We start from the raw sequence: 25,839 nt of genomic DNA, 5'->3' as shown, positions 1-25,839 counted from the left end.
GGCGCTACAGTCTGGAACCGCGCGACCGCTACGGTCGCAGGTTCGAATCCTTCCTCGGGCATGGATGTGTGTGATGTCCTTAGGTTAGTTAGGTTTAAGTAGTTCTAAGTTCTAGGGGACTGATGACCTCAGAAGTTAAGTTCCATAGTGCTCAGAGCCATTTGACCAGCTGTTTTTATTTCGTAGTTAGTCATCTCCAGCCGTGGAGAATTTAATCTAGACAGTTATTTACATCGAAAATTTATGCCTAGGAATGTGCTGGTAACATTTGTTTTATTGTATGTGGTAAATTGCGGGCGCGCGTGAGTGTGTGTGAGTGTGAGTGTGTGTGTGTGTGTGTGTGAGAGAGAGAGAGAGAGAGAGAGGTGCGGAGGGGAGAGAAGGAGGGGGGGGGGGGTTGGGTCGTCTATCAGTTCTTCCAGGGCAGGGAACAGTGTTCCGTTGTAGAGAGCTGCGTATTCGTTTATTACTCATTTTCCTTCAACTATCGCTTTCTGTATTTGGTAGTTTTCGTCAACTTTTTGTAACTGCTGCCAATCTACATACGCAAAATACCCTGTGGATATGGACCACAGACTAACTGAGATCCTAACTGAGATCAACAGCGACCTAAAATTCTCAAATGTAGCAACAGTCCTCGAAAACTACCAAATGATGGAGGTAATATTTAAAGGAAAAGAAATAATAAACGAACACACAGCTGTCCGCATCGAAACTCTGTTTGCAGCTCTAAAATAATTGTCGATCGATTCAAACCCATAAACTCAGACAGACACCTACACCTTTCAAACGCTAAGACAAAAACAAGATTCAAAATTTCCGCTCACAATACATCCAACTGTTCACCATCTTGTTTTCATATCTTGTAAACAGTGGCACACCGGAAGTTTAAAAGCGCAATTTTCCAACGAAGATAGTAGGGAATACAGAAAATATAAATGGAACATTGCGCGCGCATACACGCAATCTTCGACACAGAATAAAATAATGTTAACCGGAACATTCCCAGTCTAAATTATCGATCTAAATAACTGTGCACATTAAGTTCTCCATGGTTCCAGATGACTGTGAAATAAAAACAACTGTAACGCAAAATACAGAAAACCACAAATACCAACAACAAGTGGTAACAAGGTGTATATAAGAAATTTTTGTTGTTGTGGTCTTCAGCCGGAGACTGGTTTGATGCAGCTCTCCGTGTTACTCTATCCTGTGCAAACTTCATCTCCCAGTACCTACTGCAATCTACATCGTTCTGAATCTGTTTACTGTATTGGTTCAAATGGCTCTGAGCACTATGGGACTTAACATCTTAGGTCATCAGTCCCCTAGACCTGACTAACCTAACTAACCTAAGGACATCACACACATCCATGGACGAGGCAGGATTCGAACCTGCGACCGTAGCAGTCCCGCGGTTCCGGACTGCAGCGCCTAGAACCGCACGGGTATCACGGCCGGCTTTACTGTATTCATCTCTTGGTCTCCCTCATCGGTTTTTACCCACCGCGCTGCTCTCCAATACTAAATTGGTGATCCCTTGATGCCTCAGAATATGTCCTACCAAGCGATCCCATTCTTCTAGTCAAGTTGTGCCACAAATTTCTCTTCTCCCCAACTTTATTCAACACCTACTCATTAGTTATGTGATCTACCCATCTAACCTTCACCATTCTTCTGTAGCACCACGTTTCGAAAGCTTCTATTTTCTTTCTGTCTAAACTATTTATCGTCCACGTTTCACTTCCATACATGGCTACACTCCATACAAATAATGTCAGAAGCGACTTCCTGACACTTGAATCTATAGTCGATGTTAGCAAATTTCTCTTCTTCAGGAACGCTTTCCTTGCCATTGCCAGTCTACATTTTATATCCTCTCTACTTCGACCATCATCAGTTATTTTGCTCCCCAAATAGCAAAACACCTTTACAACTTTAAGTGTCTCATTTCCTAATCTAATTCCCTCAGCATCACCAGATTTAATTCGACTACATTCCATTATCTTCATTTTGCTTATGTTGATATTCATCTTATATCCTTCTTTCAAGACACTGTCCATTCCGTTCAACTGCTCTTCCAGGTCCTTTGCTGTCTCTGACAGAATTACAATGTCATCGGCGAACGTCAAAGTTTTTATTTCTTCTCCATGAATTTTAATTCCTACTCCGAATTTTTCTTTTGTTCCTTCACTGCTTGCTCAATATCCAGATTGAATAACATCGGGCATAGGCTACAAACCTGTCTCACTCCCTTCCCAACCACTGCTTCCCTTTCATGCCCCTCGACTCTTATAACTTCCATCTGGTTTCTGTACAAATTGTAAATAGCCTTTCACTCCCTGTATTTTACCCCTGCCACCTTCAGAGTTTGAAAGAGAGTATTCCAGTCAACATTGTCAAAACCTTTCTCTAAGTCTACAAATTTCTACGGAATCCAAACTGATCTTCCCCGAGGTCGGCTTCTACCAGTTTTCCATACGTCTGTAAATAATTCGTGTTAGTATTTTGCAGCCGTGGCTTATTAAACTGATAGTTCGGTAATTTTCACATCTGTCAACCCCTGATTTCCTTGGGATTGGAACTATTATACTCTTTTTGAAGTCTGAGGGCATTTAGCCTATCTTATACCTCTTGCTCACCAGATTGTAGTTTTGTCAGGACTGGCTCTCCCAAGGCCGTCAGTAGTTCCAATGGAATGTTGTCTACTCTGGGGGCCTTGTTTCGACTCAGATCTTTCAGTGCTCTGTCAAACTCTTCACGCAGTATCGTATCTCCCATTTCATCTTCATCTACATCCTCTTTCATTTCCATAGTCTTGTCCTCAAGAACATCGCCCTTGTAGGGATCCTCTATATACCCCTTCCACCTTTCTGCTTTCCCTTCTTCGCTTAGAACTGGGTTTCCATCTGAGTTCTTGATATTCGTGCAAGTGGTTCTCTTTTCTCCAAAGGTCTCTTTAATTTTCCTGTAGGCAGTATCAATCTTACCCCTGGTGATATACGGCTCTACATCCTTACACTTGTCCTCTAGCCATCCCTGCTTAGCCATTTTGCACTTGCTGTCGATCTCATTTTTGAGACGTTTGTATTCCTTTTTGCCTGCTTCATTTACTCCATTTTTGTATTTTCTCCTTTCATCAATTAAATTCAGTATCTCACTGTTCACTGTTTCATCTCTCAAAGCTACCCATTCTTCTTCTACTGTATTTCTTTCACCTATTCCTGTCAATTGTTCCCTTATGCTGTCCCTGAAACTCTGAACAACCTCTGGTTTAGTCAGTTTATCCAGATCCCATCTCCTTAAATTCCCACCTTTATGCAGTTTCTTCAGTTTTAATCTACAGTTCATAACCAATAGATTGTGGTCAGAGTCCACATCTGCCCCTGGAAATGTCTTACAAATTTAAACCTGGTTCCTAAATCTCTGTCTTACCATTATATAATCTATCTGAAACCTGTCAGTATCTCCAGGCTTCTTCCATGTATACAACCTTCTTTTATGATTCTTGAACCAAGTTTTAGCTATGATTAAGTTGTGCTGTGTGCAAAATTCTACCAGGCGGCTTCCTCTTTCATTTCTTACTCCCAATCCATAGTCACCTAATACGTTTCCTTCTCTCCCTTTTCCTACTGCCGAATTCCAGTCACCCTTGACTAATAAATTTTCATCTCCCTTCACTATGTGAATAATTTCTTTTATTTCATCATACTTTTCTTCAATTTCTTCGTCATCTGCAGAGCTAGTTGGCATATGAATTTGTAATACTGTAGTAGGTGTGGGCTTCGTATCTATCTTGGCCACAATAATGCGTTCACTATGCTGTTTGCAGTAGCTTACCCGCATTCCTATTTTCCTATTCATTATTAAACCTACTCCTGCATTACCCCTATTTGATTTTGTGTATATAACCCTGTAGTCACCCGACCAGAAGTCTTGTTCCTCCTGCCACCGAACTTCACCAATTCCCGCTATATCTCACTTTAACCTATCCATTTCCCTTTTTAAATTTTCTAACCTACCTGTCCGATTAAGGGATCTGACATTCCACGCTCCGATCCGTACAACGCCAGTTTTCTTTCTCCTGATAACGACATCCTCTTGAGTATTCCCCGCTCGGAGATCAGAATGGGGGACTATTTTACCTCCGGAATATTTTACCCAAGAGGACGCCATCATCATTTAACCATACAGTAAAGCAGCATGCCCTCGGGAAAAATTACGGCTGTAGTTTCCTCTTGCTTTCAGCCGTTGGCAGTACCAGCACAGCAAGGCCGTTTTGGTTAGTGTTACAAGGCCAGATCAGTTAATCATCCAGACTGTTTGTTGCCCCTGCAGCTACGGAAAGGGCTGCTGCCCCTCTTTGTATTTCATCAAATTTGCGAATACATTTCTTATCAATTGAAATTTCCATATGTACAGGTAGTAAAGAGCAATTATTCTGTTAATTAATAGAAAGAAAATAAAAAGCCCTAGTTATGATGCTGTGACTCCAGTGAACCTTATCTGGAAAAAAGGAAAAAAATGTATTTGTTCAATGCTGAACCTATCCAAAAACAAATTTAATTCGATCTTTTAATATTCTGCTACTGATAGGTTGTTACTGGACAGTAATTTTATAGATAAGTTCTGCTTTCTTCCTTGTCGATAGCTTTGACCTGTGCTCTATTTCAGTTACGATTCACTCTACAGTGCAGCGCAGACCTGGACAAACTGCAGCAGGCTCTCGTATCTTTCTGGGTCTTCGCTGATTGGCTCCATCACAAGCGCTAACTACTATGTCACTAACCTTAGCACCGGTAGGAGTACTGTATGATATCCTTGTAGTTAGCATTCAACATAAAGTACAGCATTATTGCTTCGCCGTGTATTGTATGATGAATAAATACGATTTGCTTAACAATCCCTACAACGGGTTACAAGAAATTTTCAAAAATTAGGAAATAAAACGAAGGGAAACAGCGTTAGTAAGGAATTTACAAATAAATAAAACATCAAAATTCGGGAACTACTGCGGGAAACGCCTGTACGAAGTAAAAGGAGTGTGGCACAAGGAAGCATTACGCGCAGATTTCAACATCTGGTGTTTATTACTCACTTTATTCAGTTCTGCTAGAAGCCTACTGAAACTGGAATGTGCAGAGAAGTAGTGCGAGCCTTATCTGCAGAATGTTTAAGGGTGTGTTATCCAAGTGTAAATTTATTTCTTCTAGTGTCCATTAAATGCATTCTGCAAATTCTTTCCAATGAGTCATGTTGTTAAACACGAATTTCACGGGTGAGTATGCATTTGCATGTATGTACAGGGGCAGCGGAGCGAAATATCACAAACACTTGAGCAACGACCTGATTTCAAGCAGTGTATCCTTCTGACCACCCTTTCCCGCTTCAGTTGCCTTTAAATATGTTGCTATAGGACATTATAAAGACTCCAAGGAAACAAAAGGAAGTTCGCGTTTCATTGCCAGAAGCAGTTGCGACTATAGTTCTAGTGAGTATAGTAGCACTGAGTATTTGAAAGAGACCCTGGATGTGAAACTAGTCACTTGTTTTCAATCATAACACTATGGGATAGTCTATCTAAATTGAAATAGTGTAAATGACCTTGCTATCAGGTGGTGATCTAATCTCGTTATGTTACTCTGCATGAACTTTTAAGTGTGTTAGCCAAGAGTGATCATTCCATGTGTGGCATTTCGAGGTAAAAAGAAAGAAATTAAATTTAGTGTCTAACTAAAAAAAGTACAGCTATATTCATAAACTTGCTCTGCACCTTTACTCAGGCATGAAACAATCAGGATCAAGAAAATGAAGTAAACATTAAATACAGGTATAGTGCCCACTAGCAGATAATATCAATGTTGTAGAACAACAAATATGCGTGAATCCAGAAATGTACTCAGTATAACGCACTGACGCGTGCAGCCCATCCAACTCGGGTAATAATGTAAACAAACCAGCTATATTTGAATGTATTAATAGCGCTTTATACGGTTCCCGATCAAGCAGAACAAAGCAGATTTATGGTAGGTTCGTGTGCACGCTGTACAATGTCACTTTATAAATCTGCTCGCTTGAGGATTTTAATTATTTACTGAGTGGTAAATCAGAATATGTCGAACGTGGTAAATGCCCTGAATGAATGGAAGCGTGAGTCATTACTGTTTTACGATTTAACAGAAAAAATTTTGGGAGATATGTGGAGCAAACGCTACATTTATACTGCGGCAATTTCCGACAGTGCTGTCGATCTAAGGCACTTTCACAAATGGAATATTTTATTTCAAAGAGAAAACATTGAGAATCTGATTCTGTTCAGCAGTCGGTTTCAAAAATCTCCGCTTTGACTGCACCTTACCTCGTTGATGGATTCAAAGCTGTGTGACGACGACAGCTCTCTGTTGAAAATGATGGCTCCAATTCCGTTAAATGTCTGTTGCAGGTTACGACACAGTTTTCGTAGCTATCGTCGGGGGTTTAATGTAGTGGGATTGCAGTTCCAGAGTGTGCACAATTTGAAACACGCGACACTCCTACTTACGGAATATATTTGTAGGCCTATATACAAAGTTCTACTCTCTGGCGCGGTCGAGACAATTTTAGCTCACTGAGTGGCACGACACAGCCCAAGGCTTATTAACATCACAGCACAGTCCTCGCAATATTCAAATCTGATATAGTGCACACGCGTTGTTTCATCAGACCCAGCGATAAGCGTCCCTTGCTCACGCGACATCTGTCGTAGTTCATCCGGGAACCAAAGCACGGCGCTCGGTTCACTGTTTACTCAGTAGCAATCAGTATTTTTGTACACTTCATATTGATTAGACACACAGATTAATTTAAATGTTTTACCCGTGCCCTAACGCACGGGAAACAGACCCACCAGCCATGGAGTCACGTCAACAATCCGCCTTTTCTCGTCACCGATCCTACCATTCGATTGTTGAGTTTCGATAGTTGAAAACAGCATGGAGGTAAAAAAAAAAGAAGGGAGTTGTTATTAAGTCACAAACTTCAAGCCGACGCCCACCATCTTACGCAGCCGAAAACTTTAGATTCACCGCATTTCCGTCGCGTCACGGTGACGTGACCGTGCCCAGTTTCGAACGTTGTCGATATCCGTCGACTTTTGTGGTCGTATCTCAAATAGTATCTGTTGCTTTTATTGTGTGGAGACGTAGTCATTTCAACAAAAATACCAGGTTGCGTCGTTTGCGGGTGTACGAATCTATCCGATCGTAACCTAAAGCTTAAAGAAATCACGTTTCATATGTAAGTGGAGCCGTTCAAGCAATATTTTCCTTTGTACACATGAATTATTATATATATTCTTAGGTTAGTTAGGTTTAAGTAGTTCTAAGTTCTAGGGGACTTATGACCACAGCAGTTGAGTCCCATAGTGCTCAGAGCCATTTGAACCATTATATTGTGTGTGTGTGTGTGTGTGTGTGTGTGTGTGTGTGTGTGTGCGCGCACGCACGCACGCTTTGCTTTCTTTCTGAGCAAGGCTTTGGCCGAAAACTTATGTGAACTCGTCGCCCCAACTGCTGCTCGCTGTGTGTGTAGCAATATGTCCGCTTCAAGTATCGTTATTCCGTCGTGTAGTTTGTCACAAATAATCCACTGCCCTTCAACAGGTACAATGATGTTCATAATTACAATACCAGAAGAAAAAAAGTCATTCATTACGCCACGTTAAGGTGAACGATGTGACAACCAAAACTTCTGATCACTTACCCACTGCTATAAAATGTCTGATAGAGGGCGAAGTAAAATTTGAAACTAAATGAAAACATTTCTCTTTGACAGATCCCCCTATTCTGCAGAAGATCATCTTTTACTGTAATGTGTAAATGGTGATGGGTACGAATTATTAACACCTGTCTGTCTTTGATTTAAAAAAACCTAGTAAATAATGAACGTGGAGACATTTAGACAGAAATTGATGTTGATATAAAATGACTCATTCCAAATCATTACGATTTATCACAAATGAGACACGGAACATGAAACTAACTATTCACACATCACAAAGCATGGTATACACTTAACACGCTTTGGAAACCTCAAAATGAAATTCAAAAGTAAAATGATGCAGATGATCAAAGTAGACGTACATTGTAATTGTGATGTGTTTTGTTTTTCCAGGGAAACTAACAGAATTACTGGCCTAAAATAATTCCGGTAAAAAAAGAAAATGGCTGCTGTTGGAAAGGTAGGCCTATATCTTACACAGGTTAGGCTATCACTGCTAAAAAATGACTTACATGTTGGTAAAACAAAATATCCAATCTATGGGGCCTAAGTGTTTGAGATCATTCGCTTAGCCAAATTTATCGTACAGAACTACACTGGAAAATATTTTAAAATTATATCGTTTTTTACCCTGTAAATTGTTGTTATTCGCCACACAATAAGTGACGCATCGTAGGTAAGATTTCAAAGTGAGAAGATGTGGAAACTGCAGTGAAACTAACGCACTGACAGTATAGTAAAACAGAGCTCTATTCTGCACGGAGGTATACCTCTATGCAGTTCTGTTTCTTTGACATTTCAATAATCGTTCACTTTTTGTCATACATAAGATGCGATAGCATGCCTTGCTTCATTCTTCATTGCACACACTTATCGGCTACCAAAGAACACGAAGGTAAGTTTTTACAAACGTGAACATTAAAAATGTTGTGCATACGAGTTGAAAGCTGAATATGTAACAAAAAAAAGCAGTACCAGTAAGCAAAAAAAACATTGCTTTCAGTGTTCCAGTAAAAGTCGAATAAAATGGATTACGAAAGCATCCTTTTCACATCACTTCCTTCTCTTTTTGGTTATTCGAAATATATCAACAAAAAACAAACCGCGACCGTACACAAACGAGAACTTGTGCTACCGTCCCAGCGGCGAGGGCAGTGCGGCCGAGTAAGCCCCGCCTCCCTCTCGAAGGGCTGCCAACCTGCGTCCGCGTTCTGTGCCTCCACGAAAGCGGAACTGATGTAACGGTCACAGGGATCGCTGATTCCTTTTGTTGTGGTGAGAGTCGCTTTCGAATCCGTTTATGCGCCAGGATTAGTCTCTTAACTTACTTCAAAATAAGAAAAAGAAAACAAACAATCCACAACACAATGCAAACTGAAGTACAGAAAGCATTTGGTTGTGGCTACAGCTGCGGTTGTCAGTGGCAGTTCAGACCCGACCTCTACCGGTGTCTTACGCAATCGTAGTTCAAAACACTCCCCATCTAAAACTGCTACGATAATACGATAATTGTAACGTAATAATAATAATTCGTATAATACTTTAACTAGGCCAAACGTGTCGCATCATTACAGGAAATACGCACTCCAGAACAGAAAAACTTCCGAAATTGCCTTCCTGACACTGTTTTTTGTGTAAGCTCCGTAATTTGTTTTATTTAAAACAGTTTTTGCGTGTACACGACAGAAATAGTGAACAAGAAGCAATCGTAAACAGTAGTCTCCTAATATTTTGCGCTATTTAAGATGGAGGCAGGCTCCGCTCAGTCTGGCTTCAAAACTACGTATAGTGTAAATCTATAGAGCCAGCTCTCTTCTTTTTGTACCTCGATTAGAAACAGTCTCTTTTATAGCAAATATGCATACAGAAGCACTGAAGTATTTGTGTTCAGATAGAGGTATTTGTAACAGTTGATTGTACAGTATTGATATTTACTACCAAATGTAATGAATAGTGCGATATAATGAAATAAGACGAAATTTATGTAGGCTTCCTAGAACTGCACCTCTACAAATTCGACTTCGGTTATCGTTCCATGGTCCTGTGGAAGTACTCGCGTTTGCTTGAGATCTTTCTTGTTTTGTTACAGTAAAGCAGCAGTTTGTTCTCTGTAAGCTGATAGCTGATGACACTTTTCATATCCTAAATGGAAATTTTAGCAGCAGAGCATTAATATACACCAAGAAAAGCTGCGAACTTAAATCAGAACCTATAGTACGACAATGATCCATGTTTGTTGACACTGAAACACAACTTTCTGCTTCTATTCAATAGCGAAGATGGGAAGCATTCTAGAAATCTTCCCGCAGTTGTGTAATGTCCTGACGTACGAAAACTAAAGAGTAGTTCACGTAATGAAAGGCATTTCTTAAAGCATTGCTGTAGTCACCTTCTACACATACACAAAAAAAAGGTTCAAATGGCTCTGAGCACTAAGGGACTTAACAGCTGAGGTCATCAGTCCACTAGAACTTAGAACTACTTAAACCTAACTAACCTAAGGACATCACACACATCCATGCCCGAGGCAGGATTCGAACCTGCGACCGTAGCGGTCGCGCGGTTCCAGACTGAATACACATACACACACATACACACACACACACACACACACACATACACACACACGCAGACGACGTAATTGTGTTCTCTATTAGTGCACCTTTCCCGCATAGAAACTGCGACTCTGACAGAAAATTATGTATACTGACATGTGTTACTATTCTTCTATACGCAGACTTTTAAATATGGTTCAAATGGCTGGAAGCACCATGGGACTTAACATCTGAGGTCATCAGTCCCATAGGCTTAGAACTACTTAAACCTGACTAACCTAAGGACATCACACACATCCATGCCCGAGGCAGGATTTGAACCTGCGACGTAGCAGTCGCGCGGTTAAAACTCAAGCGCCTAGAACCACTCGGCCACCTCGGCCGGCAGGCTTTTAAAAATCCGCAGAAGAAGCCGACTGTAGGATAACTGGCTTGTAATTATCTACATTACATCTTAACTAAATTGGAATCTAGTGGATACCGGAGGTGCACAGCGACAGTTGAATATTCAAATATAAAGAAGGCCAGCAGTCAGTCACGTAATCCGTAATTTATTGCAGATATAGAGTTCGGCTATAGCATAGTCATGATCAGTGTCTTACCAGAAGAGTCATATAGGTCTGACCCTGTCATATGGCAACTGACGCTAATTTTTATATGTCAGGATTGCAAGTAAGTGTTGCGAGCTAACATCCCAAATATGTTCGGGCTCACATGCGGTTCCCCTTCATCGAAATGTCTTGGTTCAAACTCATTTAGGGGTTGAACCTCACGTGTCGCATTACACGCCCTGAATTAGACACTTGTGACCCTCTGGTTAAATTGTCTGGCTGATGCCAAGTTTGCGAAATACAAAGTTAACGTAACATATAAGAACAGTAATAATTATATCGGGAACTAAATTAACGACCCATAAATGATGTAGGCCACACAGTTGCGATTTGGTTAGAATAATGTTTATTCAGAAAGCAAACTATAGCGAGAGTGGTCTTATTTAGAGTTACTGTTACACTCGAACGCATATCCATTTGACACAGTTCGATCATTCACAATCTCATCGTGAAATACAAGTCCAATACTCCACCTCGTCATCTGTGCTAAAAGTTAGAGTTAACACCAGGCGCGCGGTTGCTCACCGCTCAGAGACACATCGCGAAATTTTCTAAGTCGTATCACTTCCTAGCTACCTAAAGACCGACTGTCCGCTTTAAACAAACAAAGTTACAGTGTTGATATTTACAACGTTTGTTATTTTAATGATGCGCTTCTATATGGAATGTCGTGGGTGATGTGAAACAGGAAGTGACAAGTGCCGAGTTACGTGTTTCGCGTCAACCGCGTCGGCCAGCGACAACCATGGATTGCAGTGAGGATTGTTGTGAATGTTAACCATCATCATTGCGTGTGACGAAGTACCTAAAATCAGCAACTAATAAAAGACATAACCGTAATTAAACGTGTAAGGCGAAGGTAGCAACTGCCTCAGATTTTGTGTGTTAGTAGAAAATACATATCAGTTTCTACTTCGCAACCTTTATGGTCTTTAATAATAGACAAACTTTCAATCATTCCACTATTCAGTCTCAGAACAGCCGCACTCGGTTGAAGTACCCCCGTAACCACAGCAGAAAAGCCGATAGCTTTTCATCCATTAAGCACACAGTCATCACAATAATTAACTGTTTAGCGGCTTCGATAAATTACACAAAACCTAATAAAGGACAAAACGTGGGTGTTTCAACTATCAGCATCACAGGGCATCCTACATCATGCTCGGTGTGGTGGCTTATGGTGTATTTACATAGGTGTAGATGCAGGTTTCGAATGAAAACATGTCTGGCAAAAAATTTGGTGTTCAAATCAAACCTCCATTTGATGGCAGGTTTACTGTGCAAAGGTGAAAATTACATCGAGAGCCGTAGTCATGTAAACACGAGATTAGAATGGAGAGAAAGTAAAGCAGAAATTAAACTTCCTGGCAGATTAAAAGTGTGTGCAGCACCAGACTTCGAAGCTGTGACATTTAGGAAGACAAAGGCCTAGGATTCGAGTCCCGGTCCGGATAACAGTTTTAATCTGCCAGGAAGTTTGAAACCAGCATACATTCCGCTTTAGAGTGAACATTCATTCTCGACATTAAAGCTGTTCACGGTGATGACATTCAGTGCAAGCGGCAGGGACGCTCGTAATGACGTCACCTGGACTGTAGGAAACTCTGTTAGCGGAGCAACTACGTGTGATGATTACCCGCCTTAACAGAAAAGGTGGCGTTTACAAAGAAAGAAAAGAAACGTCCACTCACAATTATCCACGAGCTCAGGCCCACAGCAGCAATTAATAGCAGTGGCCAACCCACAAGGTTGTCATTGCGAACCCAGATATTACTGGGCATTAAACAGCTTAATACAGTTGTAACGATTTCTTAAAACGCAGTTTCGTCGATTTACCAGTTCAGCGAAACCGTTGGTTGAATCTTATTACACAGCAAGGACACATCTTACGTGTCGACATCGGCGTCGTTTCCGAGCGACTAACTTGACTAGCAAGTGCTGAAGTTCGATTGCGGAAGCTTGGAAGGGAGAAAGAAAATGGTTGCTGTTTTTGAGCCGCATCCCGACTCGTAAGTTATGCCCTTAGATTCATTTATAATGAATCAAACGCAATCGCAGTCAGATACTGAATAAATTCATTACGTAAGAGAAATATGTCGGTGTTTCAGTTTGATTCCCGCTAATGGAAGTGATTACACTCGTTACACAAACATGTGCTGGAAGGAGAGATGATGAACCAGCAAAACTCTTCTTAGTTCTTTTTTCGTACCCTTCTAATACGACTGCTAACGTAGCTGTTATTCTTCCTAGTTCTTTGTCATTCCAGCGTAGAACCTGAGATGAATACCTTGAGAATCTGCAGTAGCTTCAGTTGCGTTCCAGCATCCGGAGTTCTTAATTCTGCATCGTCCATTCCAAAATTTTTAAAAGACAACATTTGTCACCCCCGACTCTAATTTCGACTTCTAGCCTTTTTCGGGTGCAATACGGCGAAACTGCGTAAACAGATTATAGATGCAGAGCTGTATCACTTCCCTAACATACAAATTACAGTTACTTTATAAAACAACAGGTTACTCACAGACCACGCTTCAGCATACGTCAAATTTGAAACACATCAGGAACGTATACGTGCCATAGTTACGTGCCATACAAGGAGCGACCAAACGACCATAACCTAGAACGACCTTCTTGCTGTAAGACTGTTTAAATATGGAACAGAAAAGTTCGGCTATATATCTATCCCAAACTATTCAAGGAAAGACGCAAGGTAAGGACTCAACGTCTCGTCGATATGCGGGTCATTAGCGACAGCGCTTAGCTCATAGTGGACGAGGATAGGTCAGGACATGGCCTGAAGGGTATCGCAGTGAACTTAGGTCAGGATGTCGGAAAGGGGATTCGGACCGCACTTATCACACCCGTGACGGCACCGCCTAATGAGAGAGGGCAATGGAAGTAGCAAAAGTAGAAAATTACGAAAGTAGAGGCCGAAAAAAGACGGGTGCAAAGCACAATGTAGTAAGTAAGATGATCAGTCCACGGAACATATTTCGACAATTGCCAGTCTGTCACGACTTTCAAAGACGTCGTGTCAAATCTGCGTATACAGGGTGGACCATTGATAGTGACCGGGCCAAATATCTCACGACATAAGCATCAAACGAAAAAACTACAAAGAACGAAACTCGTCTAGCTTGAAGGGGGAAACCAGATGGCGCTATGGTTGGCCCGCTAGATGGCGCTGCCGTAGGTCAAATGGCTATCAACTGCGTTTTTTTAAATAGGAACCCCAATTTTTGTTACATATTCCTGTAGTACTTAAAGAAATATGAATGTTTTAGTTGGACCAATTTTTTGCTTTGTGGATAGATGGCGCTATAATAGTCACAAACGTATAAGTGTGTGGTATCACGTAACATTCCGTCAGTGCGGACGGTATTTGCTTCGTGATACATTACCCGTGTTAAAATGGGCCGTTTACCAATTGCGGAAAAGGTCGATATCGTGTTGATGTATGGCTATTGTGATCAAAATGCGCAACGGGTGTGAGCTATGCATGCTGCTCGGCATCCAGGACATCATCCAAGTGACCGGACCGTTCGCCGGATAGTTACGTTATTTAAGGAAACAGTAAGTGTTCAGCCACATGTGAAACGTCAACCACGACCTGCAACAAATGATGATGCCCAAGTAGGTGTTTTAGCTGCTGTCGCGGCTAATCCGCACATCAGTAGCAGACAAACTGCGCGAGAATCGAGAATCTCAAAAACGTCGGTGTTGAGAATGTTACATCAACATCGATTACACCCGTACCATATTTCTATGCACCAGGTATTGCATGGCGACGACTTTGAACGTCGTGTACAGTTCTGCCACTGCGCACGAGAGAAATTACGGGACGATGACAGATTTTTTGCACGCGTTCTATTTAGCGACGAAGCGTCATTCGCCAACAGCGGTAACGTAAACCGGCATAATATGCACTATTGGGCAACGGAAACTCCACGATGGCTGTGAAAAGTGGAACGTCAGCGACCTTCGTGGGTTAATGTATGGTGCGGCATTATGGGAGGAAGAATAATTGGCCCCCATTTTATCGATGGCAATGCAAATGGTGCAATGTATGCTGATTTCCTACGTAATGTTCTACCGATGTTACGACAAGATGTTTCACTGCATGACAGAATGGCGATGTACTTCCAACATGGCGGATGTCCGGCACATAGCTCGCGTGCGGTTGAAGCGGTATTGAATAGCATATTTCACGACTGGTGGATTGGTCGTCGAAGCACCATACCATGGCCCGCACTTTCACCGGATCTGACGTCCCCGGATTTCTTTCTATGGGGAAAGTTGAAGGATATTTGCTATCGTGATCCACCGACAACGCCTGACAACATGCGTCAGCGGATTGTCAATGCATGTGCGAACATTACGGAAGGCGAACTACTCGCTGTTGAGAGGAATGTCGTTACACGTATTGCCAAATGCATTGAGGTTTACGGACATCATTTTGAGCATTTATTGCATTAATGTAGTATTTACAGGTAATCACGCTGTAAAAGCATGCGTTCTCAGAAATAAGTTCACAAAGGTACATGTATCACATTGGAACAACCGAAATAATATGTTCAAACGTATCTACGTTCTGTTTTTAATTTTAAAAAACCTACCTGTTACCAACTGTTCGTCTAAAATTTTGAGCCATATGTTTGTGACTATTACAGCGCCATCTATCACAAAACGAAAAAGTGGATCAACTACAACATTCATATTTCTTTACGTACTACACGAATATGTAATAAAAATGGGGCTTCCTATTTAAAAAAAAACGCATCCGTTTGACCTATGGCAGCGCTATCTAGAGGGCCGACCATAGCGCTATCTGGTTTCCCCCTTCAAACTAGACGAGTTTTCTTTGTAGTTTTTTCGTTTGAGGCTTATTTCGTGAGATATTTGACCCGGTCACGATCAATGGACCACCCTGTATACAATGACGCAAAAAAATCCCAAGAAGGAGTTGGGCGACGTAAACTAAAGTTCATAGCCGTGTCATTACATGCGAAAGACTACATGTGCCGCATAAGAGTGGCACCAGCATGAGGATGCAAATCAGGTTTGCTTCAAATACAAGGTGTAACGCTCGTGAGCGTTAGTTACCTTTGAGATTCGACGTGGTGTGTTGATGTTAGCCAAGAATACCTTTGAGGTAAACACGCCACCATCAACACCTCACTGAGTTTGAACGAGGTCGTGTAATAGGGCTACGAGAAGCTGGACGTTCCTTCTGCGATCCTGTAGAGAAACTTCGCAGGCACGTAGCCACTGTACATTATTGCTGGCAGCGGTGGTCTCGAGAATGTGCGGCTCCGGACGGCCACGTGGCACTACCTAGAGCAGATACCGTCGTGTGCGGCGTGTGGCTCTGGCGCAACGTACTGCATCTGCAGCAGCCGTCTCAGCAGCAGTTGGCACCACTGTGATACGCCAGACTGTGACAAATCGGTTACTTCAAGGACAGCCCCGAGTCAGCGTACATTCCACTGACCCCAAACCACAGGCACTTGCGACTTCTTTAGTGTCAAGCGAGAGTTCATTAGAGGTTTTTCGTCTTTTCTGACGAAAGCTCCTTTAGCTCGGTGCCAGTGCTTGCCTTTTGTTGGTTAGGAGGCCAGTTTAGGGCCCATAACCAAAGTGTTACCGTGCTAGGTGCACTGGACCGACACCTGGAGTTATGGTCCGTGGTCCGATTTCGTATGTCAGCAGGAGCACTCCCGTGGTTATCCCACTCACTATGACCGCCGCTCTGGTGGTTCGACCTGCTGTGCTGCCATTCGTGAACAGAATTCCAGATGGTGGTTTCCAACAGCATAACGCTCTCCCACATACCGCTGTTGTAACCCAACATGCTCCACAGAGTGTCGACACGTTGCCCCGACCTACTCGATGACCGGGTCTGTCTCCAATCGAGCACATATGCTACATCATCGGTCGATAACTTCAGTGTTATCCACAACCGGCATTAACCGTCCCTGTACTGACAAGCCAGCTGCATCAGGTCCGACAAACTAACATCTAGCATCTGTACAACACAACGCATGCATGTTTGAATACTTGCTTTCAACATTCTGGCGGTTACACCATTTGTTGATGTACAGCATTTCAAATTTGCAATGGCTTGTCTCTCTTTTACGTTAACCTGCGATCTTGCAGTACTAACCACTTAAATACACTGTTGTTGTTGTTGTGGTCTTCAGTCCTGAGACTGGTTTGATGCAGCTCTCCCTGCTACTCTATCCTGTGCACTCTTCTTCATCTCCCACTACCTACTGCAGCCTACATCCTTCTGAATCTGCTTAGTGTATTCATCTCTTAGTCTCCCTCTACGATTTTTACCCTCCACGCTGCCCTCCAGTACCAAATTGGTGATCCCTTAATGCCTCAGAACATGTCCTGCCAACCGATCCCTTCTTCTAGTCAAGTTGTGCCACAAACTCCTCTTCTCCCCAATTCTATTCAATGCCTCCTCATTAGATATGTGATCTACCCATCTAATCTTAGGCATTCTTCTGTAGCACCACATTTCGAAAGCTTCTATTCTCTTCTTGTCCAAACTATTTATCGTCCATGTTTCACTTCCATACACTACTGGCCATTGAAATTGCTACACCAAGAAGAAATGCAGATGATAAACGGGTATTCATTGGACAAATATATTATAGTAGAACTGACAGGTGATTACATTTTCACGCAATTTGGGTGCACAGATCCTGAGAAATCAGTACGCAGAACAACCATCTCTGGCCGTAATAACGGTCTTGATACGCCTGGGCATTGAGTCAAACAGAGCTTGCATGGCGTGTACAGGTACAGCTGCCCATGCAGCTTCAACACGATACCACAGTTCATCAAGAGTAGTGACTGGCGTATTGTGACGAGCCAGTTGCTCGGCCACCATTGACCAGACGTTTTCACTTGATGACAGATCTGGAGAATGTGCTGGCCAGGGCAGCAGTCGAACGTTTTCTGTATCCAGAAAGGCCCGTACAGGACCTGTAACATGCGGTCGTGCATTGTCCTGCTGAAATGTAGGGTTTCGCAGGGATCGAATGAAGGGTAGACCCAAGGGTCGTAACACATCTGAAATGTAATGTCCACTGTTCAAAGTGCCGTCAATGCGAACAAGAGGTGACCGAGACGTGTAACCAATGGCACCCCATACCATCACGCCGGGTGATACGCCAGTATGGCGATGACGAATACACGCTTCCTGTTGTGGATTGGCAGGAGAGCCAACCCAGGAATACTAGAGGAAGCCGAAAGGGACGCGTTTCAGCTCACGCAGGCTGGCGTGAGGTCTGCAACAGGACAAGGAAATTTGACTTTAGTAAAACGGACGTAGCTGGTGGAATACTTAACTTTAATCCGTTAAAGGTGAACGTCGGTCTGACGGTACATGATTAACAAGATCAATAGCAACTGATAATGGCGCCTTACTAGGTCGTAGCAAATGACGTAGCTGAAGGCTATGTTAACTATCGTCTCGGCAAATGAGAGCGTATTTTGTCAGTGAACCATCGCTATCAAAGTCGGTTGTACAACTGGGGCGAGTGCTAGGAAGTCTCTCTACACCTGCTGTGTGGCGGCGCTCGGTCTGCAATCACTGATAGTGGCGACACGCGGGTCCGACGTATACTAACGGACCGCGGCCGATTTAAAGGCTACCACCTAGCAAGTGTGGTGTCTGGCGGTGACACCACACTTCCCATGTGCGTTCACCGCGATGCCGCCAAACACGGATGCGATCATCATGATGCTGTAAACAGAACCTGGATTCATCCGAAAAAAAAGACGTTTTGCCATTCGTGCACCCAGGTTCGTCGTTGAGTACACCATCGCAGGCGCTCCTGTCTGTGATGCAGCGTCAAGGGTAATTGCAGCCACGGTCTCCGAGCTCATAGTCCATGCTGCTGCAAACGTCGTCGAACTGTTCGAGCAGATGGTTGTTGTCTTGCAAACGTCCCGACCTGTTGTCTCAGGGATCGAGACGTGGCTGCACGATCCGTTACAGCCTTGCGGATAAGATGCCTGTCATCTCGACTGCTAATGATACGAGGCCGTTGGGATCCAGCACGGCGTTCCGTATTACCCCCCTGAACCCACCGATTCCATATTCTGCTAACAGTAATTGGATCTCGACCAACTCGAGCAGCAATGTCGTGATACGATAAACCGCAATCGCGATAGGCTACAATCCGACGTTTATCAAAGTCGGAAACGTGACGGTACGCTTTTCTCCTCCTTACACGAGGCATCACAACAACGTTTCTCCAGACAACGCCGGTCAACTGCTGTTTGTGTATGAGAAATCTGTTGGAAACTTTCCTCATGTCAGCACGTTGTAGGTGTCGCCACCGGCGCCAACCTTGTGTGAATGCTCTGAAAAGCTAATCATTTGCATATCACAGCATCTTCTTCCTGTCGGTTAAATTTCACGTCTGTAGCACGTCATCTTCGTGGTGTAGCAATTGTAATGGCCAGTAGTGTATATTACCTAGACAAATCTTATTCCCACAATTTCGTCACTCTACATTAATTATTTTTTAGTGTTGCGATTTTTTCCGTCAGTGTATATCTCCATCTTTAGAACATTAGAACCGAGCGAGGTGGCGCAGCTGTTAGCATACTAGACTCGTATTCGGGAGTACGACGGTTTAATCCCGCGTCCGGCCGTCCTTATTTAGCTTTTCCATGATTTCCCTAAATAGCTTCAGGCAAATTTTGGGTATGGTTCCTTGGACAGGCCACGGCCGATTTCGTTCCGGGTTCTTCCATTATCCGATGGCACCGATAACCTCGCTGCTTGGTCCCTTCCCCTAAATCAACCAATGGAACTTCGGGAATGAATAAAATTACGTTATGAATGTATGTGATTGACGTTACGAAACAGCTCAATTTTAAAAAACCGTGGTCAAATGCCATAAAATACGCTACTGTTTTTGAAAATTTACAGCTGCCAGAAGGAATCGTCTGAATCACTCAAAAATCTGTGTAACAGAGGAAGCTTAATAAGTGATTAAGATTGCAGAGAGGTGGACCATCAGTACCCAGTTTTGTGTGACCCTACATGTGTGTGTGACGCCACACTCAATCAGTTCAGAGCCATCAAACGAAATGGAAACGTGCAGGAAAGTGTCCGTATGTCTCGTCGACATCACAGGATTGAATATCAGCGTTTGACTTCGAACGGGACAGAATGATTAGTGTGCAAAAAACGAGTTTGTCCTACCGCGGCATTACGGCTCTTACAAGGCACGATGCAACGACAGTGATGCATATTTGGAACTGGAGGTTACAAGGAGGTCCCACACAGCGAGGACCGGGTACTGGACCACCCAACACTCCCACACCGCGGTATAGCCAACATCTTGTCCGCACGGTCGTAACCAACTAAACAGCTCCATCCACGGCGTTGGCTCGACGTTGGATCACTGCAACGGGCGTGGACTTGTCTGTGTCGACAGTTCGACGCCGCCTGCTGAGGGCTGGATTGGTGGCATGTATGTCACTGCATCGGCCTCCACTGACCAGAAATCACCAGTACCTCACGCTGCAATCTACACGTGTACATTTACATCTAAATCTACATGATTACTCTGCTGTTCACAATAAAGTGCCTGGCAGAGGGTTCAATGAACCACCTTCAAGCTGTCTCTCCATAACGTTCCACTCTCGAACGGAGAGCGGGAAAAACGAGAACTTAAATATTTCTGTGCGAGCCCTGATTTCTCTTACTTTATCGTGATGATCATTTCTCCCTATGTTGGTGGGTGCCAAGAGAATGTTTTCGCAATCGGAGGAGAAAACTGATGATTGAAATTTCACGAGGAGTTCCCGTCGCAACGAAAAACGCCTTTTTAATGCTGGCATGCGAGTCCTGCTTCAACTTGCCCGACAGTGATGGCTTAATAAGTGTTAGACGCCAACATGGTGAACGCAATTGGTCAGACTGCATTGTTGAACGGCATAACGGACAAACGCCATGTCATGTTTTGGGGCGCCACTGTATAAGACAGTGAAAGCAGTATACTGGGGCGCACTTGTATGTGGCACCAGAATAAGATAAGAATATTAATAAATTAAAACGAAACTAGTATACTATAAACGATTAAAGCCTCAGTTAGGCTCGATAATGCATATCACTGACTGTGCGCGAGCCAAAGATCTCTGGTCCGAGATTATTATAATGTTGGAGTAAGAGTGCGCTGGGCATACAGTTTTAGATGAGGGAAGACGGTGGAGTAGGCAGTTTTTGTGGATTGCTATGTGAAGCCACCAAGACATAGATTAATTTAGGTGCGTCAGTATTGTTGAGCATGGAAGCGGAAGTCTTCAGGCAAGCAAGGTAAAGATGTTAAATAATTATGATGTCTGTTTTTGCCAGCGCGTTTGTATTTATGAGCTGACTGATAATTTGTAATTGTTGAGTAACACCAGAATGTACGTAAACTGTTTTGATAAAAAGTCTAGTTAGATATTTCACTTTGCGATGTTCCTAAGATTTGTTAACAGAGCTGTATTTATTTTGATGATTTGCATTTATGTTGGATTAATGAAGTTAGATAAAACTTGCTGTTTAAATCTCATTGTTTTTTAATCAATTGTGAGTAATGTAACTTAAATTGTCAGATGTTCTTGAAAAGCCAAACTTAACCTGTAATATAATTTTGCTAAAAAACTGAGTCCAGGTCATATATTTTTGAAAGAAGTTGGATTTTCTTAAATGTTCTAGCTTATCAGCCAAGTGAATTACCAACACGGGGGCTGAAATATACAACTACAGAAGCGATCGCATGTTTGAGCCTGTTCAAGATTGTTTACGTGTTATAAACTCTAACAGACAGTGGTTTCAATATGCTCCTCTGTACTTTTTACTGATCACAACCATGAGATGTCATATAACAAATGCCTTACAGAACAGTTGCTACATGGTTTTTAAGTGCAACAGAAATTGCGTGAGAAGTTTCAATACGATGGGTGTTTGCGCTGGATGATTATTCTCCCCATGTAAATTGATCAGTTGACTGCTTGGTGACAGTCTCTCCGAACTCTGAGCGTTCGTCAGGGCCAGAGTGTGGATGCCAGGGGATGGGCGTGCAGCTGCCGACGCATGCGTGGGTGGGTGGGTGGGTGTGTCTCCCTACTGGCGCCTGCGTGAGGATGGCGGTGCTCTCAGCAGTCGACACACGGTGCGCTCTTCGCGGTCGCGAGTGTGTGTGTGTGATCGGTAGGATTTTTTTCACCACATATGTTTAGTGGAAACAGTGTGGTGGAGGAAGGTGCTTGTGTTGTCAAATGTCGCTGCATACATGACTTCAGATATATTTAACACTATTGTCTATTGGGGCAGAAATTTAATTAGTTGATTTGCAAGATGTTTGTGTGTAATTTTCAAAAGTTGAAAATATGTTTTTATTATGAATAAATATCATCATGAGATGTTGGTGAGCGTTTTAAGCGAGCTTTTTGACTCCTGTAAGTATTTACACAATTAATACGATAGGGTAGTGCAAATGGACTATTCTCCCCTATTTTTCATATCAAAATCGTGTCAGTTCTCCCTTTGTTCCCAGCATTAGCCAATAGGAGAGATGAAAACCTCCATCTGCATGTTTGGAGAAGTTGGTTCACACACACAAACACGAAGTAGTCTCTTGAGAGAGACAGCGCCAGGATGCTAGTCTGGAACTTCCTGATCAAGAGAATGCCACCACTTGATGGTTTGTTTGGGGCCACAAGATCAGAGGCGGCTGACATCTGGTCAGTAGTCAGTGATATTTAGTATCGCGATCTGTAATTAGGACATTGGGCAGTTTTGACCTCTGTAGCGGCGCCAGGACAACAGACACATGAACAGGAGACCACAAACAATGACTACTATATCACACTTCATTCTGTTCCCTTTTGATTACAGTTATTACGTCATGGGAAGCGGGGGTTAGGCGTGCAGACGTGACCTCTACCTAGGAGGGGCAGCCTTACCTCCTGCTAACTGATTAAATAAAGAATATCCATCCATATATTATTCAGATTGATTTGAATTTCATGTTGTCAGATCTTTCCTCTCCAGTGTAGACTGAGACTTTTTCCCGCCATTTTTTTTTTTTTTTTTTGGATGAGTGGGGAGGGAGGGGGCGAGGGATGGGGTGGGATGGCACTTCCCCTGGTCGTGGCATTGTGCACCAGCTCAGTCGCTCCCTGCATGTCAAGGTCAGCACAAACATGAACATTTTTCAACAAGATGCCTCCAATCAGCAGCAGTGCAGTTACGTAATTAGGACATGTAGTTGCTGGACAAGTTAATACTTGCACCTGCCACACCAACAGCTCTGCACAGACTGAGCGATTTTCCCCCCTATTTTCTTTTGGGTGAGGAGAGGGCAAGTGGGGGATGGGAGGAGAGGAAAGAGCTGGTGGATTTCCCACAATTAATTTGATGTCAAAAGTGTGCTTTATTGGTGAGGCAGAAGGGGAAGGGTTGCGGACAGCCCAGAGGCATAGGGAAGGAGGAGTGGGAGAGTGGGAGGGTGGGGGGTTTCCAAGAAGGACGGATTATCCCCAGGAGGTAATAAATTAACCCCCAGTGGGTCATAATTAGCATAACAATAGCTTAAGGGTGGGGGGAGAAGGGGGTCATAAATCAATCAGTTTGCCACTGAATGTATGCTTGCCACTAAATGTATGGAACCTGCACAACACTTGCACTTTTCAAGGTCATTTAAGGTCAAATTTCATACAGAATGCCTATTACATTCCTACTTACCAGTACCACTACTACAGCTATTAGTATGCTATTACAATAGACATCATCGTCATCGAAAAATTTGGCCTCCAAAGGTGTGGTGTGGTGCAGAATTTTAATCTCTTAAGAAATTTCGTTATAACACACATAGCGTGACCAATTTATTCTGGAGAAAGATTTGTTGAAACATATTTAACAGTTGTTGATGATATTTCTTTTATGGGTACCAGCCCGTGATCCAAGGTACATTTGTTTGCCTAGCATTCCGTCGTCCAGTGCTGGGGACATAATCAGAGGCTTTAACTATTCAAAAAGCGATTAGATGTCAGAGAAGCTCAGAAAGCCCAAATGTTTATGCGTATCCATGAAACAGCAAGTGCGTGAAGTCGTAAGACTGCTCCCTAAGATAGAATAAAGGGTTCAAATGGCTCTGAGCACTATGGGACTTAACATCTGAGGTCATCAGTCCCCTAGACTTAGAACTACTTAAACCTAAGGATATCACACACATCCATGCCCGAGGCAGGATTCGAACCTGCGACCGTAGCAGCCTTGTGGTTCCGGACTGAAGCGACTAGAACCACTCAGCCACAGCGGCCGGCCCCTAAGATAGAGCACCGCATCTGGAGATCCTAATGAAAAAGAACCATCTAAATGGAAAGTTCTCTTCACATTCGTAAAATGTGTCATCGTATCAGCAAAGTACTCAGAAGACAGGGAACTGACACAGTATAGTCTGTCGGTAAACTGAAGAGCGAGCGAGCGAGTCCCCACTCTGCCTACCCATCTACGTCACAAGGCGCTTCTACACGTTGTTTCACAACTTAGTGCCGGCCCTGCCGCGGCGCGCGCTTTGAATCTGTGGCGACGCCGTGTACAGATACGTTCCGGCTGCGTTTATTTTTAGACAAATGCGCTAAGACTATCAGGAATACAAACGACGATAGCTTCTTCTGAAACACAACATTATAGAGTAAATAATATTAACAAAGGACCGGAAGTCAGAATTCTACTACAAACATAGAACCGAATGCCTGTTCATGTCAATGTGTGTTCCTCTATTGCTATTCGTAAAACGAATCCCATATATTGCAGTCAATATGTAGGATTTAAGGTTTGTTCCTACTTTGTGTGTCTACTTAATGTTAGAAGTTTCCTTTGAAGGGCTGCATTGAAACTTAACAATTCTTGCAATACGAAGTGTGTTTAAAAAGCAACCAGAAATTTATAATTTCGTGTGTTGTATTACATTTTTTGCTTGTCTTCGTAGACAAGTCTGAAAAGTGTCTGTACAATGTTATGCATATTGGGTACTTACTCTGTTATCAGTTGTCAAAAAGGCTTATGTGTTTTGATAGCAGCAACGATTATTTGTGTTGTATAAAAATAGATTAGACAATCTGTATTACATTTTGTTATAAGAATGCCTAGCTCCCTTAATTTCCTCACCTGGATCGGGTACTTAGATCTCCAGTCAATTATATCCGTTCTCTCTACCAGAATCTTTTGTTTACTTACAGATCTTTTCCACGTAAATCCTATTTCACGTAGTGTCTTGTGTAAAACATCTTTCTGCCAAGGAAAATCAATTTTTTGTTTTACGGCAGTAAGCAATTTCCGTAATGTCGGCACTAGTTTTTGGTTCATGTAAAAGCCCTCCATCGTTTGTCGTGTGACCGACTTTGTGAAACTGTCTATAACGATGGGTTTCCTCCCGAAATTATTAGTTCTCTTTCGTGGCGATTCCAGTAAACCATCCTTCCTTGTGTATCCTATTGTGGCGAGGCTGACGTTTGCATAAATTGCAGCCCTTTGAATGGGACTGGTAAAACTAGCTAACAGTTCTTTTTGTGTCGCCTCCTTGCACACGCTGTCATAACATTAGAGACGACTGAACGCTCGTTACTCCGCAGATACCTCGTCTTCCTATTCTGTACATTTTCTTGCAATGCAGGGCGATTATCCATCACTTCCGGATACCTAAGTATATCAGTGAGTATACAGAGTTAACTGACTGATACTGGAAACTACGATCCCCGAACAGAAGCACCGTATATCTCTGCACGCCGATCTACACCGCTGGACAGGTAACGGGTAACTGATTTTGGGTGCCCCTGTAGGCCAGTGACAGCGTTCTTCCGGGAAAGGGCACGTCCCCCACCAAAAGCGC

The sequence above is a fragment of the Schistocerca nitens genome, chromosome 9 (genome assembly GCF_023898315.1).
Source record: "Schistocerca nitens isolate TAMUIC-IGC-003100 chromosome 9, iqSchNite1.1, whole genome shotgun sequence".
NCBI classification, from domain to species: domain Eukaryota; kingdom Metazoa; phylum Arthropoda; class Insecta; order Orthoptera; family Acrididae; genus Schistocerca; species Schistocerca nitens.
Note: the sequence above shows the minus strand (reverse complement) of the source record.